Below are 17,939 nucleotides of genomic sequence, written 5' to 3'. Positions count from 1 at the left end.
CTTGGATCTTCAAGGTTGCGTCCCTGCCTCTTCAAACACTCCTCTGCCACGTCAACAGCTTTATTCAAGCGAATTCAGTAATCCATCGCGTTTTCTCCCACTGTGGGTAGGGTGCTGTAGAAATCAGCGAGTGGCATTGAAGAATACGTCAGTTCACTAAAGTGTTGCTTTAGTATATCAATAATAAATCTTGGGTCTTCACCAGATTTTAATGATGGGTTACTGCGTAATGTGATTTTGATTATGTCTCTCGCTCTCGCTCCAAGTCTTGACATAATCTCCTGAGCCTGTTCTCCTGTCGGCACACCTCTCTTTCTTAAATAGAGGTCAATCTGCTCTTCCCACTCGTGGATAGAAAGTTTATCTGTGCTATCGCCACGAAAGCTTGGTGGCTCTCTCACATCAGATTGCTTCACCAATTTTACACCAGTCATAGTTAGTGAATGAGGATCAGTAGAAAGTGGTTCTAAACCTACATTTTGGCTGCTAGTCATTCTCTCCTCATTCTCACTTCCCTTCTTTAACTGTGCTGAAATGGACTGTCCTATTTCATGTGCTAACTGTGTAATGAGGTTGCTTAAATCAGCGGAAGTTGTTTCTGGCTATGGAGCCTGTCTATCAGTTTGTATGCGTGTGGAGCAAAACACTGGAGAGTCAGCGATACCTGCAGCTCCAGGAGTGTGAGCCATATCCCTAAAGAACTGCCCTCTCCCCCCACCAATGTATACTTCATCTTGCATATCTTCCACAACATAAGTATAAGACATTGTCACAAAAAAAAAAGAATTACAACAATATGACAGAAGTTTTTTTTTTTTTTTTTTTTCGGTGTATTATAATACTCAGTCTTTGTACCTCTCTCTCCAGCAGATTAGACCGGAAAAGAATTCAAACCAGTCCATAGAACAAAGTATGCGGTACTCATAAAACATCCGGCTGTCAATCTGACCTCGATCCTCCTGGATATCCGGGTCACGGCACCAATGTAGCCGGTTCGGGCTCGCGTGTCTCTGCTATTACGACTCGGCTACCCCTATGCGTTGTGTTGTGTTGTGTGATGAATAAAGACTGAAGTCGAATCGCTGGTTCAGAGGTTCTTTATCGGCATGAATTGAAAAATGCAGTAATTATTTGTTGCATTCAATATAGTGTGGTTTTAATCAGCCTTCTCCTCGCTCCGCTCAGACCTCCCGCGGACTGAAGCGAGCTCACAATGTACAATCTCATTTACAGTAATAAAAAATATAAAGAAAATAGTAATAATTAATATATCATCAGGTGTATCAACAATATACAATATATATATATATATATATATATATATATACATATATATATTTATATATATATATATATATATATTTCTCTGAATATACATTGACACTAATCAAACTCATAAAATATACATCTTTAAATCACCCACATTCCAGCATTTTATATAACCAATACGGTTGAACACAAAGAAATCACAAAAACAATTTATAACCATACCTGCATGAATTGAAAAATGCAGTAATTATTTGTTGCATTCAATGTAGTGTGGTTTTAATCAGCCTTCTCCTGTCAAACATTTGAACATAGAAAAGATATCAACAGACACGCTTCACAGGCCTACTTTCACACTAACATACTAACAACGTGATACTGCATTCACTCGGTTAAACTTTCACTTATGCAGGGAAAACAGCTTCAAAAGGGAAAATCACATACTTGTACATACTCCTTTACATTTGAACAAAATCAAATCACTTAATTAGGGATTATTTTCACTTATAACACTCTTTTGAACAGGAGTGCACACATTACATACCTCGCTCCGCTCAGACCTCCCGCGGACTGAAGCGAGAGCGCGCGCAACGCGACAATGACGTCACAACTGCGACGAACGCAAAACTCAGATATATATAGAAAATTAATTATTTTCTTCTCTTACATACATATGAAACAGGAAAATTAGGATTTTGTGTGAATTTAAATTTAAAACACAAGTTATAAATAATACCCGTTACATTTGGTATTTAAGTTTCATTTTGGAATTGTTTTGTTTTTGCATCTGTAGGTCCTATGCAGTAAACTTTGTTGAAATGCGGAACTGTGTGTTGTCTAAGACAGCAGTTGCAAATAGTGGGTTTTAGAGTAAAGAGAGCTTTCGATATGTCCCCAGTTTGAGGTCAGCCATCGCAAGTTTTCTAAGAATGCAATCAACGTCAAGTTTCTGAAATGCCTAAGTTAGCAATTGTTGGTAGGTTTTTGACTTTTTCGTTGGACGACAGCTCTGTGTCGTTGATGAAGTTTCTGTGTTGCTGTTGTCGATGTTGAAGAAAGGGGTATGATCTGAGCGTTGTTTGACATTTGTGCCTTTTGAGAAAGTGGATTGTTTTAGAAGCTTTTCTGGAACGCTTTGTGGCAGTCAAATATTGGAAAGAGGAGCCCAGGACCAATGGAGAAGCTCACGGCTAGGAAAAGACATCAATCATGAACATTTCCACCTACTCACACTCCAAACTTGGAACCACCCACAGCTGTAGGCAATGATGGCCTAATGGAGGTCACCATAAAATTGAGAACTCTGCTACACTCAAGGTTAGATGGTTCAAAGGACAGAATTCTTCAGTATGAGGTGCTGAAGCACACGTTGGCCAAGAGAGTAACCAGCTGAAGAGTAAGAAGAGTTAAATGTCTACATAAAGAATTGTTAATGTGTGTGTGACTTCTATTAAAAGATTTTCTAAATTTAGCTTCAACGAATGAACTACAAAGCATGAAACGGGTAGCTATGCTGCAAAAAAGTATGACATTATGGATTGTTGTTTGTATTTCACATATCTTAATAGTAGGCTTCAAAGAGATTGTGGAAGTCCTTTCTGCTTTTGGCCTCGATGTGTCCGCTAAAATGCCACGTAAACTTTAGCGCCTACAAAATTCAACTACGCAAAACCATTTTAGAGGAGAAGCGCAGCAGAATGGAATGCCAATTGAGTTTCTATAAACTGTTAAGAGTATATTTTCAGGGATCATTTCTATAGTTCCTTGCTTGGAAATGTGTTCCGAATTGCTTGTCTCCCAACCTGTGAAGAAGAGTCATGATGCTCGTTTCTGAGCATGAATTGGGCGCAGAGCAGTGGCTTTGGTTGTGAGCTCTGTCGTTGATGAGTGTTCTATATTGCTTTTTGCAATATTGAATAAAGGAGTATGTTCTGAGTTGTGTTTGGTATTTAACTCTCATATTGGAATTGTTTTGTTTTTGCATCTGTAGGTAGTGATGGGCAGATCGAGGCTTCGTGAAGCAATGAAACAGTTGAACCAAATGGTCCACATTGTTTCGAGGCTTCGAATCAATCTGACACCCGTCTCAACGGTGACACCTAGTGGTCACTTGTAGGTGTTGATCTGAAACAACCTTGACGAGCCATGAAAATGTGTTTTTTTTTTATTATTGTACTTTTCTAATATGTGAATCTTGTAACCTATAGGCTCCTCCCTGTGCATAATGTTATTTTGGTCCTGCAAAATTAATATTAATAAAATAAATCAAGCCACAATGTCTCACTTTTTTACATATTTTTATTCAAAAATATTAAATTTTCTGCTGTGGAAGGACTTCGCCTACTTCTTTTTTTACAGATAATTTCTCCAGCCTTTGAAAAAATCCTCTCACAAGGGACACTTGTTGCTGGCATGCAAAGATATTTTTTAGCTAGGACATACAAATGAGGAAAGATTACTGCTCTCTCTTTCAAGTAAATTAGTGGATCATGAGTTCTGGGCAAATACGCATCGTTGATGTATTTTTTTACTTCCACTTTGGCATCAGCTGTAGCATTGTGCATCATCTGGGTTTGATGGATACGAGTATCAAAAAGTTCCCATAAAATGCCCTGTGTTTCTACTGGTGTTGATGGTGATGGTGATGCTGATGATGTTGATGGTGATGGATACATCTATGCATACCTTGCTTAGATGGCCCAGCAGTGTCAGTAGCAGGCCTAGGTACAGGGGGAATGCCATCCTCTGCACCCTGCAAAATGGCAGGATGAGTGCTGCTCAAATGGCGCATCATGGATGATGTATTGTTGCAGTAGGCGAGCTGCCGATCACAATACACACATCTCACTTTATTTGGGGTTTCTAAATGGAAATGCTCCCACACCACAGATGTACGGCATCTCTTCTGGGGAGCCTCCATTTTATTTATCTATCCAAATCTATCTAGATATGTATCTCTAATCTATCTATGTAATTAGATATATGTATCTACAATCTATCATTTAGATATGTATATATATAATATGTATCTATAATATATGTATTTAGACATGTATCTATAAATGTATCTATAATATATGTATTTATATATGTAGGCTATCTTTAATCTATCTATATATCTATCTATCTATCTATCTATCTATCTATCTATCTATCTATCTATCTATTAATCTAGCTGTCTATATATATTTATATCTATGTATCTATTAATGTGTCACTATATGTATACTCTGTGTCTCTAGCCTATCAGTCAATCTGTTGTGTAAATTTAAATGTAAGCCTAAATATAACTAAACAAATCGCACTATAAATGTCACTATATCACCAAAAATCCACTATCTCAAAATCAAACTCCTCTCACAAAACCCCACGAGGTCAATATGCGTTGATTTCACTTTTATACAGATGTGCGATTGTGTGGTCTGTTTCCGACCGTGTCAATCAAACGCTGATTCGGCGGATCACACCTGATGAAACATTTAGTGAAACACTTCGAGGCTTCGATTGGCCATAGTCACGTGACATGGGTGTTTTGAATCACGCTTCGAATCAGTGTTTCGAAACATCTGCGCTTCGGGATCTCGCAAAGCTTCGGAACGACTGTTTCGCGTCAGCCATCCCTATCTGTAGGTCCTATGCAGCAAACTTTGTTGAAATGCAGAACTGTATGTTGTCTAAGACAGCAGTTGCAAAAAGTGGGTTTTAGAGTGTAGGGTATGGACCAATCAGACACATACTAATTATTCATTATATACAAAGGTTTATGAAACTCCTCACACAGCCCAAATGAACAAACACAAGGGCAGAAACAGTGTCATGTTACAGGGCATGATAAGGAGATTTTACGACCTCCGAGGAATGTGGCCACATACTCAAGAGAGAGACTATGAAACAGAAACCCTCTTTAAAACAGACTTTGCTGCATTAATCATAGACTAACTGATCTATAAATGAACAAGCATAAAACTGTGAAAGAAACAAAGTGTACACAAAGTGTAAATGGTTTACTGTCTCGTGTACTGTTAGGTATATATTATGGTATGTATCCTGGTATACAACCAACTAACGATCAATGTAACCTCACCTGTATCATGCCTCCTACCTAATTAATCCTCATTTAATGACTCACACTTTGATGTACATCACCTTCTTCTAGAATGCAGTGTGGATGCGTTATAGCTATCTGAGCATTAATGAAGGTATAATCATGCTAGGGACAAAGATCCGTAAATCAACTAAGAGCCACTTTCCCTCTCAGACATGTCACCTTTCTGATTGGTCGAGTTCAACCCTTAGGGGAGGATCTTTTCCAGGCCTTATTAGAGACAGTCCACATGTGACCTCTCTCTCTTAGTTCTTTCATCCAGCCGCAACACTGCTCTGATGATCCTGGGGAACCCCCTCCCCCTCCACGGGGGCCCCAGGGCCCGGCAGGCCTCGATCCAACCAGATATGGGCTCAGACAGGAGAGAGAAGACTCTCTCACAAAGAACCAAGGACAATCTCAGGAGTTTTGGAACAAAGACTCCAACCAACAACGACTCCAATCACCCACTCTTCCGACTTCCTCACTTCTCATGGGTGCTCGCCATGGCCTCAACAGGGCCCCAGGCCCTGACCAAACCAGTCGTGCGTTCCTGGAGAAAGAGAACTGCCGGAACCATCAACGACTTAAATTTTCAACAACTTCAAGAATTGTTCCCACTACAAATCTAAGTATTCAATTCAATGAAATGTGAAAATGAAATTCTGATGGTTCTTCTCATAGACCCTCTTCCGGTTTCCAATTTCATCCTATCACTAACCTATTTATGTATTCATGTGTGTATGTTGTTTAGTTTATTTATATTCATATAAATATCTATATTTAGTTAATAAAACTTGTACATAATATGTATTTGGTTCTGTTTTGTTTGCAATACAAGTCACTTTACGATCACGGTTTTTGCTACTGGCTCAAAGTACTGTACAGGCGAAGAAATAATTATTCTTCTGTGTACAGGCGAAGAAATAATTATTCTTCTGTGGCCATGGAAGATACCCTTTTCACTCAAGGTTAGATGGTTTGAAGGACAGAATCCTTCAGTATGAGGTGCTGAAGCACACGTTGGCCAAGAGAGAAACCAGCTGAAGAGTAAGCAGACAAAGTTAGACTTGCAAAATCTTCTTTGATGTTGCCTTTCTTCAGTTCTGTCTTCCCCCTTTAAGGTGGCCTAGCGTTGTAACAGATGTGGTGAACAAAGCCCGGTTTGTTGATACCACAGCCCGGGAGGAACCTAAGTACTAGTTTAAATTCCTAAGTTCTTGGCTAAATAAAAGATCATTTCTGTTAACCCGGCTCCCGTCTCTCTTGTGGTTGTGTTTTGTGGCAGCTTAAACCTCTCCTCGTCTTGGGGCCCGTGTCACAGCGTCCTTTGTATAAAGCAAACGTTGTCTCATCCAAGATACAATACCACATCACTGGTACTTTGAACTTTCAGCATATTTGTTTTACATTGATGTCACCTGAATGTAAAATAAGTTATGGGACCATAAAGACAAATGAAAAAATAAATCGGAAATTGAATCACTCAAATATTTATTGAAATCACACACAAATAAATAAAAGCTAATCAAATTTCCTCTGGAAAACAGTTTGTTCATGTCTTTGGAGTCCTGGAGCACAGGAATAAACATTATAACTTGTACAGAACCAAAACTATTTACATTTTTCCAAAAGAAGTCCAGGCGTTTTGGGCCTCATGAAATTCACTGGTCCCAAGCCTCAAAACAGTTCCTATCAGCAATCACAAAGAGGGCCAGATCACAGGCTTTGCATTTCTATTTTATTTATTATATTCTTTTTATACTTTTATACTACAATTATACTACTATAATACTTTTTTACAGTAAATAAATAAATGGCACTTCAGCTGGGTCTATCCTGGTAATCTAGTTTCTCATCTGTCAAAAAGCTCTGTTCTCCTGAAAATCTATCATCCTGCATGGCATCAAAAAAGGCCAGCGCTCGATTTACATCCATTTCTCTGTGTTTCTCTGTGAAACGCGCGTCTCCGTGCGTCTCTCTCTCTCCACTATATCAGAGCTTGGTTCGTGCGTAATGACGCACACCAATGTTTAAGACGGATCAGCCTGTAATTGGTCAAAAACCATCACGTGTTATCCAAAATGGCAGCTCGCATCGAGTTAGCGGCAAAAATGACGGAATATTTATAAATTATGGACTTCAAGTGTATCAAAGTTGGAAATAAACGTTTGGATTTATTGCTGAAAAACTCCGAAAGGATGCACAAGTTCCAGGCTGGATAGAAAACCTTCTGTAAAGGCTAGAAAGACACCAAAGACAATATCCAAGACGTTATGGCTAGCTCGTTAGCTTTCTGCTGGAAAAAACGGTAAGAAAATTGATAAATCTGTCATCGAATAATATAAATATTTATCGGAGGTGACATGTGGCGTCGTCTACGATGCCGTCGGTCTCTGAGGGTTAAAATAAAATCCATGTGGCTGTATGACTCTGACTTTTCCTAAATATGTGTATATTTTATTCTGACACTGTTATTTTATTAAAATCAGAAAACACAAAACAGTTCTGAGTATTTCTACCTAGAATGGCCATGGCGGTCATTTTGACCGCACGCATTAGATATCATAAAACTTCCGCTACATTTCCCGCCTCTGTAATGAGTGTCCCCGTTGCATAGCAACGATTTGGCTTTTTTTGTTCACGCTATTCCGACGCTAATAAATATTATACATTTGAGCTAACAAAATGTCATCAAAACGAACAATGACAGCCACAGAGGTTTTAGCCATGCTTAGAATGCTTGACGATGAGGAGTCTGATGGAGGAGCAGATACGGATAGGGACAACGATGTCTCTTGGTCCCTGGACAGTTCATCCAGCGCTGAGAGTGATTCAGATAATGAATTCATTCCCTGTCGAAAAAAGAGCCGGCTGGACATCTCCGATCCTGGAACTGACCTTGTTCCATCGGATAATATTCCAGGTATATTTCTCTTCGCTATCTTTTTATACTTTGCGAGGCAGACTAGCTCAATAATCGTTGTAACGTAACTTCAAAGTAAAGTTATCCATCTCTAACTACCTAATGTAGACTATAGCTTTACCGAACGGATCGGTTATCATATTAATTTTCCCCTCACACACCCACCACTGTTACCAACGCAAACACGCAACTTTCCTGATGACCGATCCAGTCATTCACATTTTTACGTCAGGCACACACCTCCACCGGCACACACACCTTTTCATTATTATTATTCTATTGCTATTATTATTTGTCAGGCTATTAGAAATCATATGGGATAATTAGTCCTATCAAGATTATGATTTCATGAACTAAAAAATAATTAGTCTGTTCTGTTCTTTTTATTTTCTATATCTTTTTTTTTGGGCAATAGTGCAAAATCCTGATCCATCAAATGTGCCTTCTGTGCCAAGACAACGCAGTCCGCCACGAGATGACGAGCCTGGCCCAATAAACCCACTTTCAGCCCAAAGGCATGAAACGGCGAGAGACGGCACAGTGTGGACCTATGTAAAGTTGGGTGAAGACAGAGGAAGGCGACAATGCCAAAATGTAATAACAGAAGCGGCAGGCCCCACAGCGCACGCCAAGCGCAATATTGAAGATGCCCTTACAGCTTTTTTGTGTTTGGTGGATGATGGCATGCTGAAACACATCAGGGACTGCACTGTGGCTGAGGCCCATCGAGTCAAGGAGGACAACCTATGGGACATGACAGTTGAAGAGCTAAAAGCCTTCATTAGTTTAATTTACATTCGTGGTGCGCAAGGTGTAAAAGGGATGGATTTGGCGACTTTTTGGTCAGCCGAGTGGGGCTGCGCTTTTTTCAAGGAGACCATGTCCCGAAACAGGTTTCAGGAAATAATGCGATTCCTTCGTTTCGACAGAAGGGAAACCCGACGCACACGCCTGCGAGACAAGTTTGCCCTTATGAGTGATGTTTGGGATAAATTTGTCCAAAACTGCATCGCCTGCTACAAGCCTGGTGCCGACATCACTGTGGATGAGCAGCTATTCCCTACAAAATCAAGGTGCAGTTTCACACAGTATATTGCAAACAAACCGGACAAATTCGGAATCAAATTCTGGCTTGGTGCCGATGTCGACACCAAATATATGGTAAACGGTGCGCCTTATCTGGGCAAAGACGAGACGAGAAGGCCAGGTCAACGACTTGCAGACAGTGTGGTGCTGAAAATGGTCGAGCCATACCTGGGGAAGGGAAGAAACGTCACCACCGACAATTTTTTACTTCTTTTGAATGGGCAAAGGCACTTCAGGCCAAGAAAACCAGCTTGGTTGAAACGGTAAACAAGAGCAGACGAGAGCTCCCCCCGTGCATAAAGGCGCAAATGCCGCTGTTCAGCACAGAGGTGCTGAAATGTGGCGATGCAACACTGTACGTGTATCAGGGCAAAAAAAAAAAGAATGTCTGCATCCTCAGCACTGTCCACACAGCTGTTGGCATCACAAGTGGCCAGAAAAGAAAGCCAGAGACGTTAACATACTACAACAAGACCAAGGTAGGAGTAGACGTTGTAGATCAAATGGCTAGAAAATATTCAGTAAAAGCACCCTCCCGTAGATGGCCAGTAGCTGTTTTCTATAACATCCTCGACCTGGCTGCAATCAACGCACACATATTGTTCAAGAAGTGCACAAATGAGCAAGTTTCACGGAGGGACTTCATCATGCGACTGGCGAGCGAACTTCGCTCCGACCACATGGGATCAAAAACCTCACAGCTGGTAGTGCGAGAGCCAGGACCCGGGCAGGAGCAGCAGCATATGGAGAAAAGGCGGCAGTGCCAAGTAAGGAGGTACTGCAAACAAAATAAAACCAAAGAGACATGTGCCAAATGTCGTAAAGTGATGTGTGGGAGATGCACAAGAAAGGCGGTGTTTACCTGTGTGGACTGTGCATAAACGTCAGTGAATATTGCGGGGTGTTTGCACCGTTCAAATGAGCTTTGGGGAAAACTTTTCAACCTGATTTTGTTCGTTAAGTTTTTTATTTATTTTTTTTGTTTACTGAAACTAATAGTTCTAAAGCAGTTTTCTTTTTTAGCTAATGTTCATTTTTTCTAAACCTGTTTTTGTGTACTGTACACTCTCAGAAAAAAAGGTACGAAAGCTGTCACTGGGGCTGTACCTTTTCAAAAGGTACACTTTAGTACCTAAAGGGTGCATATTGGTACCTTAATGGTACATATTAGCACCTGAAATCAGAGGTGGGTAATCCAGGGGTCAGAAAGTAAAAGTCCTGCCATAGTTTATTCCACCCATGAACTCAGTCAGCTGATTTCACTAATTAGTTATATCTCCCGTCTGAATTAGCAAATCCAGGTCAAGTGATTGGAACAAAATACTAAGGAGGACTTTTACTTTCTGAACCTGGACTTTACACCTCTGCATAGCAATGCCACATGTCAGCCAAGAGCAAAGAAATAAACCAGAACTGGACCTTATCGTAGCCAATAATAAACAACTCCACAAACAGCATTACCAGCTTCACTTATTACTAACCAGACTGACTTTATTTCTGTCAGATGTCTACACAAGTTTTTTGTTGAGAATTAACAGAGGTTTAACTCTGTTTTTCATTTGAAGTCACCATAACAGTGATTCGTGTTTCCATTAGTTGGCCTCATAATTCTTATTGTATGTTTTTTTTTTTTTTTGGCTGCTGTGACAGTGTGTTTGTCAAACACATTTGGAGCAGCAAAGAAAGCAAAAGTGAAATGAGATCAGGTGATGATGGTTACCTGTTGATGGTTTTATAATCTTCATGAAACAGACTGATTCACTGAGATATTTTAATCTAACAATTATTTTTTTCACATCACATACCTTGTGTTACTGCAGCATGAGATCAATGAATAATATAACAATAAGTTAGAAGACCTTAACGAACATGAGCACAAAAAAGTCCGTTTATAATGACACACACAGACATAAACAATCAGCGTATAAATCTCAACAATGGTGACAATCAAAAGTACTATGCTGCAATGCGTGCTGGATACCACCATAGTACAAAACTCCCAGCATGCATTGCAACATGAATAATGCTGAATTGTCCTATAATTTTGTTTGATTCTAAATATTTGCTATTATTTTTTTCTGTTGTTTTTGTTGTGAATTAGTAGCTTTTCAGTGATGTTCTGAATTAATCTGTTTATCTAAATATTTGTGACTGTCACCATTGTTGAGATTCATGTGCTGGTTGTTGATATGTGTGTGTCAGCGTAAGCCAAATTTTTTTTAATTCATTTTTGGTAATATGTCTAAACTGACTGTTACATTGCTGGACCTCTTGCTGCAGTAATACAGGGTTTGTGATGTGATTATATTAGTGGAACAAGATAATTGATAGATTATAAAAATCTCAGTAAATCAGTCTACTTCATGATGATTATTAAACCATCACTAGGTAACCATCATCACCTGATCTTATTTCACTTTAGCTTCCTTAGCTGTTGCAGATGTGTTTAACAAACACACTATCACAGCAGCCAAAAAAGACAAAATATATAATAAGAGTTAAGAGCCCAACTAATGGAAACACTAATCACTGTTATGGTGACTTCAAATGAAACAGAGTTAAACCTCTGTTAATTCTCAATAAAACTTCTGTAGAAGTCTGACAGAAATAAAGTCAATCTGGTTAGTAATAAGGGAAGCTGGTAATGCTGTTTGTGTAGTTGTTTAATCCTCCTCTGCTGAGATCTTCACAGATTTAAAGTCTTCTTTTCTCTTCCAGTTGATTTCATCTGAGGCTGTAGCTGAAATTACTCCATATTTAATATACACATATGTTTTGGCTACGATAAGGTCCAGTTCTGGTTTATTTCTTTGCTCTTGGCTGACATGTGGCATTGCTATGCAGAGGTGTAAAGTCCAGGTTTAGAAAGTAAAGTAGTATTATAATTTTATTCCAATCACCTGGATTTGCTAATTCATACAGGAGATGGAACTAATTAGTGAAATCAGCTGATGGGTGGAATAAACATATGGCAGGACTTTTACTTTCTGACCCCTGGATTACCCACCTCTGATTTCAGGTGCTAATATGTACCATTAAGGTACCAATATGCACCCTTTAGGTACTAAAATGTACCTTTTGAAAAGGTACAGCCCCAGTGACAGCTTCCGTACCTTTTTTTCTGAGAGTGTATTGTGCTGCATACTGTCCATGAAAGTTTTTTACAGTGTTTTCAAATGTAGGTAGTGTTTTTGTTATTGTATATATGTTATAAGTTATTGTATCATAAGATTTGTTTTTATTGTACAAAGAAAATAAGAAAATATTTATCAATTAGGCTGGAAAATAAATGTTCACATTCATTTGAATTTAAATGTTGTGTCCTGATCTTTATTATTACCTATCGTAACATTGTAAATCCATTTAGTTTTAGATTTATTATTGATTATTGAACTTATTTACAAACAGGGCTATACTAAACAGCTTTGACGTTTCCTATCTTTTTGCATGTCTATTCATGTGGTAAGTGCGGTGAAAAAAACATTTTTTGACGCAAAACTTTCCTCACATAGAGAGGCAGCACGTGTCGGGACAATCTTTCTTTCGTGTTTGTTTTAAGCGGTTTTAATGGCGATGACGTCATAACATGACGACAGGAATTAAATGTTTCATCGTGTGGCAGAGTGGTGCGGGAGCGGCAGCTCTATTCTATATGACATTGGGCGTTACAACTATTTATACCCACGCTCAATTCAGTTTATTATTTCCGACTACGCCACTTGGGGAATTTCGCCCCAAGAATTTAATATCACATCTAAGCAAAGGCACACACAGATCCTAACCACAGTTGGAGTGAGAGACATAGGTGATTGAAAACATATATATTTTATTAATTGTTAAAAGACAGTTCTTTTTCTATAAAAGGCGTTGACCAGCAATCACTCTCTTCAATTCACTAGGTTCTAGAGTGGGCGACAGGGAAACCTGGGCATACCCAAGGGCAGTCTCGAGGTATCACATCTATGAAGAATACTCTATTCAGTGCGCACACACACCAGCACAGCACACACTCCACGACTCAGGTCAGAAAAGACCACGACACACAGTTAGGACCCCTACCACCTAATTGCCCCCTCATCTGCCCCCGGATGCCCATGCCCTGCCAACAAACAACAGAAAAAAAAGACATTAAAGAGCAGTGTTATACAAAAAAATAACAACAAATCACATAAATTCAGCAATACAATTCAACCCCAAAAAAATATATAAAAATTCACTGATACAATAATTTTCAAAAATACTCGGTCTCGACTAGTTAAAGAAATAAACCAAAAAAAAGAAACAAACTCAAAACATATCACAAATACAGAGTCATCCCTCGCTGAAAACCGTTCACTTGAAATGGCTCATTGATTGGCTCACTTAGAACGATTCACTTGAAATGGCTCACTTGAATGGCCCGCTTAGGACGGTTCACTTGAAATGGTTCACCTGAATGGTTCACTTGATCGGCCACTTGAGACGACTCACTCGCAACAAAACAACACACACAAAACAGAACCCAAACAGAACAGCAGTTGATGAGGCACAGTGCAAACAAAGTCGTATAGCAAAACACAGGGCAGATAATACTCATTCAGAAGGTAGGTATCGTCTTTGTCGCATGCAACCAAGCACGCTGTCCCAGAATCACCATCCCCAGACTATGCGATAGATGGAGGCGAATGTCTCCGACATGCTGGTTGGCATGAAGCACCGATAAATCGTACACTGTCTCAAATGTCCACATTCAACCCTCCAACCAAGCCCATAGACCCGCCAACAGCACCGCCAGTGGATAAACAGCTTCGGCAAATTTTACGAGCAACACGTTACGCTGAACCCAGCAGAAAGCAGCAGGGCACATAGATGACATCACGACCCCGGATAATGACGCATGCCAAGGAACTGGTAGCTCATGCTCTTATACGGACCGGAACCCTGGCTATTGGTCAAACCTAAAACAAGTGGGAGGGGTGCTAACCCATCCTGCCACAATCTTCCCCTCCCTTTTTGTATCGGCGCCCCGACGATGGACTCAAGCCGGAGCCACCAACATCACTCATGACCAAGGCCTAAACAAGATATCACACAGTGGTTAACTCAGAGCCGACTGCGAACCTACTTCCCATCTCTCCTACAGTCCGGGGAGGATGGTGCACGTTTGGATGCCGACCAGCTCCAACTCGGCCTATTCGCCGAGGGCGACAATCCTACTACCCTGGGAGCTAGAAGGCACCGCAGATTTCCTCGCCACGGGTCCCCTGCCATGACGGCTACACGAGAAACACATGAGAATCTGTTACCAGTCCTCTGCCATGATGGCTATACAAGAAACACACGAGAACCTATTACCAGTCCTCTGCCATAACGGCTATACGAGAAACACACAAGAACCTATTACCAGTCCTCTGCCATGATGGCTATACAAGAAACACACGAGAACCTATTACCAGTCCTCTGCCATGATGGCTATACAAGAAACTCACGAGAACCTATTACTAGTCCTCTGCCATAACGGCTACACGAGAAACACATGAGAACCTATTACCAGTCCTCTGCCATAACGGCTGCACGAGAAACACACGAGAACCTATTACCAGTCCTCTGCCATAACGGCTACACGAGAAACACGCGAGGACCTATAACCAGTCCCCTGCCTCAGGACGATATCGAATCTCCTCTCGGGCCTCCCCCTGCAGGTGGTCAAATACAATGAAAGCTTGTTCAGTGATCCCCATATGTCGTGCCTCTTGCAAGCCCGCGTCTCTTCGACCCATACATCGATACTCATACCGGATTTACCGCTAAATTTTGGGCATCGACGCTCTCGAGGCACAAAAACCAATCATTCCGATGCACTAGCACCAGAAGATTGGGGCCCTACAGGTGGAACAGTCGAAGTACCAGCCCCAGGCACCTGTAGCTGCTGCATCCTAACCTTATCAGCCTTTAACTGGGCTACTAACTCCCGCCACTCCTGTAATTCTTCCTCCATTTCGGATGACAATTAAGTAAACTTACCACCCCGGAGAGGCGCCACCTGTTCCTTACACCAAGCTGCTGTTCTGTTTCCAAAAAAATATTAAAAAAAACATAAAGACAATACAAACACAACAAAAACCTATTATCTCTGACCCAATCCGGTGATAATCCTGCCGACTACACGCCAAAATTTGGCAGGGTGGTGCGGGAGCGGCAGCCCTATTCTATACGACATTGGGCGTAACAACAATTTATACCCACGCTCAATTCAGTTTATCATTTCCGACTACGCCACTTGGGGAATTTCGCCCCAAGAATTTAATATGACATCTAAGCTAAGGCACGCACAGATCCTAACCACAGTTGGAGTCAGAGACATAGGTGATTGAAAACATATATATTTTATTAATTGTTAAAAGACAGTTATTTTTCTATAAAAGGCGTTGACCAGCAATCACTCTCTTCAATTCACTAGGTTCTAGAGTGGGAGACAGGGAAACCTGGGCATACCCAAGGGCAGTCTCGAGGTATCACATCTATGAAGAATACTCTATTCAGTGCACACACACCAGCACAGCACACACTCCACGACTCAGGTCAGAAAAGACCACGACACACAGTGAGGACCCTACCACCTAATTGCCCCCTCATCTGCCCCTGGATGCCCAGGCCCTTCCAACAAACAACAGAAAAAAAGGACATTAAAGAGCAGTGTTATACAAAAAAATAACAACAAATCACATAAATTCAGCAATACAATTCAACCACAAAAAAATATATATAAATTCACTAATACAATAATTTTCAAAAATACTCGGTCTCGACTAGTTAAAGAAATAAACCAAAAAAAAGAAACAAACTCAAAACATATCACAAATACAGAGTCATCCCTCGCTGAAAACCGTTCACTTGAAATGGCTCATTGATTGGCTCACTTAGAACGATTCACTTGAAATGGCTCACTTGAATGGCCCGCTTAGGACGGTTCACTTGAAATGGTTCACCTGAACGGTTCACTTGAACGGGCACTCGAGACGACTCACTCGCAACAAAACAACACACACAAAACAGAACCCAAACAGAACAGCAGTTGATGAGGCACAGCACAAACAAAGTCGTATAGCGAAACACAGGGCAGATAATACTCATACAGAAAGTAGGTATCATCCTTGTCGCATGCAACCAAGCACGCTGTCCCAAAATCACCATCCCCAGACTATGTGATGGATGGAGGCGAATGTCTCCGACATGCTCGTTGGCATGAAGCACCGATAAATCGTACACTGTCTCAAATGTCCACATTCAACCCTCCAACCAAGCCCATAGACCCGCCAACAGCACCGACAGTGGATAAACAGCTTTGGCAAATTTTACGAGCAGCATGTTACGCTGAACCCAGCAGAAAGCAGCAGGGCGCATAGATGATGTCACGACCCCGGATAATGACGCATGCCAAGGAACTAGTAGCTCATGCTCTTATACGCACCGGAACCCTGGCCATTGGTCAAACCTAAAACAAGTGGGAGGGGTGCTAACCCATCCTGCCACAAACGGAAAACTTAAAGAGAAGGTTCAAATGTAGTTGTGGCATGACGAAAATGACGTTTAGTACGGCAATATGAACGTCAAAGTATGAGCGGTCAGAATGACCGCAATGGTCGTTCTAGTAGTTATGGAATTCCGGTAGTTCTAGTGTTAAAAGATTTTCTAAATTTGGCTTCAACGAATGAATTACAAAGCATGAAACGGGTAGCTATGCTGCAAAAAAGTATGACATTATGGATTGTTGTTTGTATTCCACATATCTTAACAATATGGCTTCAAAGAGATTGTGGAAGTCCTTTCTGCTTTTGGCTCCGATGTGTGCGCTAAAATGTCACGTAAACTTTAGCGCCTACAAAATTAAACTACGCAAAACCATTTTAGAGGAGAAGCGCAGCAGAATGGAATGGCGATTGAGTTTCTATAAACCCTTAAGACTATATTTTCAGGGATCATTTCTATAGTTCTTTGCTTGGAAATGTGTTTTGAAAGTGCTTGTCTCCCAACCCACGATGAAGAGTCATGATGCTCCTTTCTGAGCATGAATTGGGCACAGAGCAGTGACTTTGGTTGTGAGCTCTGTGTCGTTGATGAGCGTTCTGTATTGCTTTTCGCAATATGGAAGAAAGGAGTATGTTCTGAGTGGTGTTTGGTATTTAAGTCTCATTTTGGAATTGTTTTGTTTTTGCATCTGTAGGTCATATGCAGCAAACGTTATTGAAATGTGGAACTGTGTGTTGTCTAAGACAGAGGTTGCAAAAAGTGGATTTTAGAGTAAAGAGTGCTTTGGATATGTGCCCAGTTCGAGGTCAGCCTTTGCAAATTTTCTTTAAATACTATCAATGTCAAGTTTCTGAAATGCCTAAGTTAGCAATTGTTGGTAGGTTTGTGACTTTTTCGTTGGACGTCAGCTCTCTGCAGTTGAAGAAGTTTCTGTGTTGCTGTTGTCGATGTTCAAGAAAGGGGTATGATCTGAGCGTTGTTTGACATTTGTGCCTTTTGAGAAAGTGGATTGTTTTAGAAGCTTTTCTGGAACGCTTTCTGGCAATCCAATATTGGAAAGAGGAGCCC

At 40.7% G+C, this 17,939-nt stretch overlaps 2 non-coding genes across 2 annotated transcripts; both read left to right on the top strand.

Annotated features, from left to right (window-relative positions):
- Window positions 1-2,995: 2,995 nt before the first annotated feature.
- On the top strand, window positions 2,996-3,206 carry LOC143730003 (small nucleolar RNA U3). Its single transcript, XR_013200245.1, has one exon. It is a non-coding gene; the product is annotated as a small nucleolar RNA U3 (small nucleolar RNA).
- A 14,095-nt stretch (window positions 3,207-17,301) lies between these two features.
- LOC143730204 (small nucleolar RNA U3) lies at window positions 17,302-17,515 on the top strand. The gene has a single exon (XR_013200423.1). It is a non-coding gene; the product is annotated as a small nucleolar RNA U3 (small nucleolar RNA).
- Window positions 17,516-17,939: the final 424 nt, after the last annotated feature.

The sequence above is a fragment of the Siphateles boraxobius genome, unplaced genomic scaffold (genome assembly GCF_051911475.1).
Source record: "Siphateles boraxobius isolate OS27281-9 unplaced genomic scaffold, OSU_SipBor_1 8, whole genome shotgun sequence".
Lineage (NCBI taxonomy): Eukaryota > Metazoa > Chordata > Actinopteri > Cypriniformes > Leuciscidae > Siphateles > Siphateles boraxobius.
Note: the sequence above shows the minus strand (reverse complement) of the source record. Positions and strands in the feature narration are given on the sequence as shown.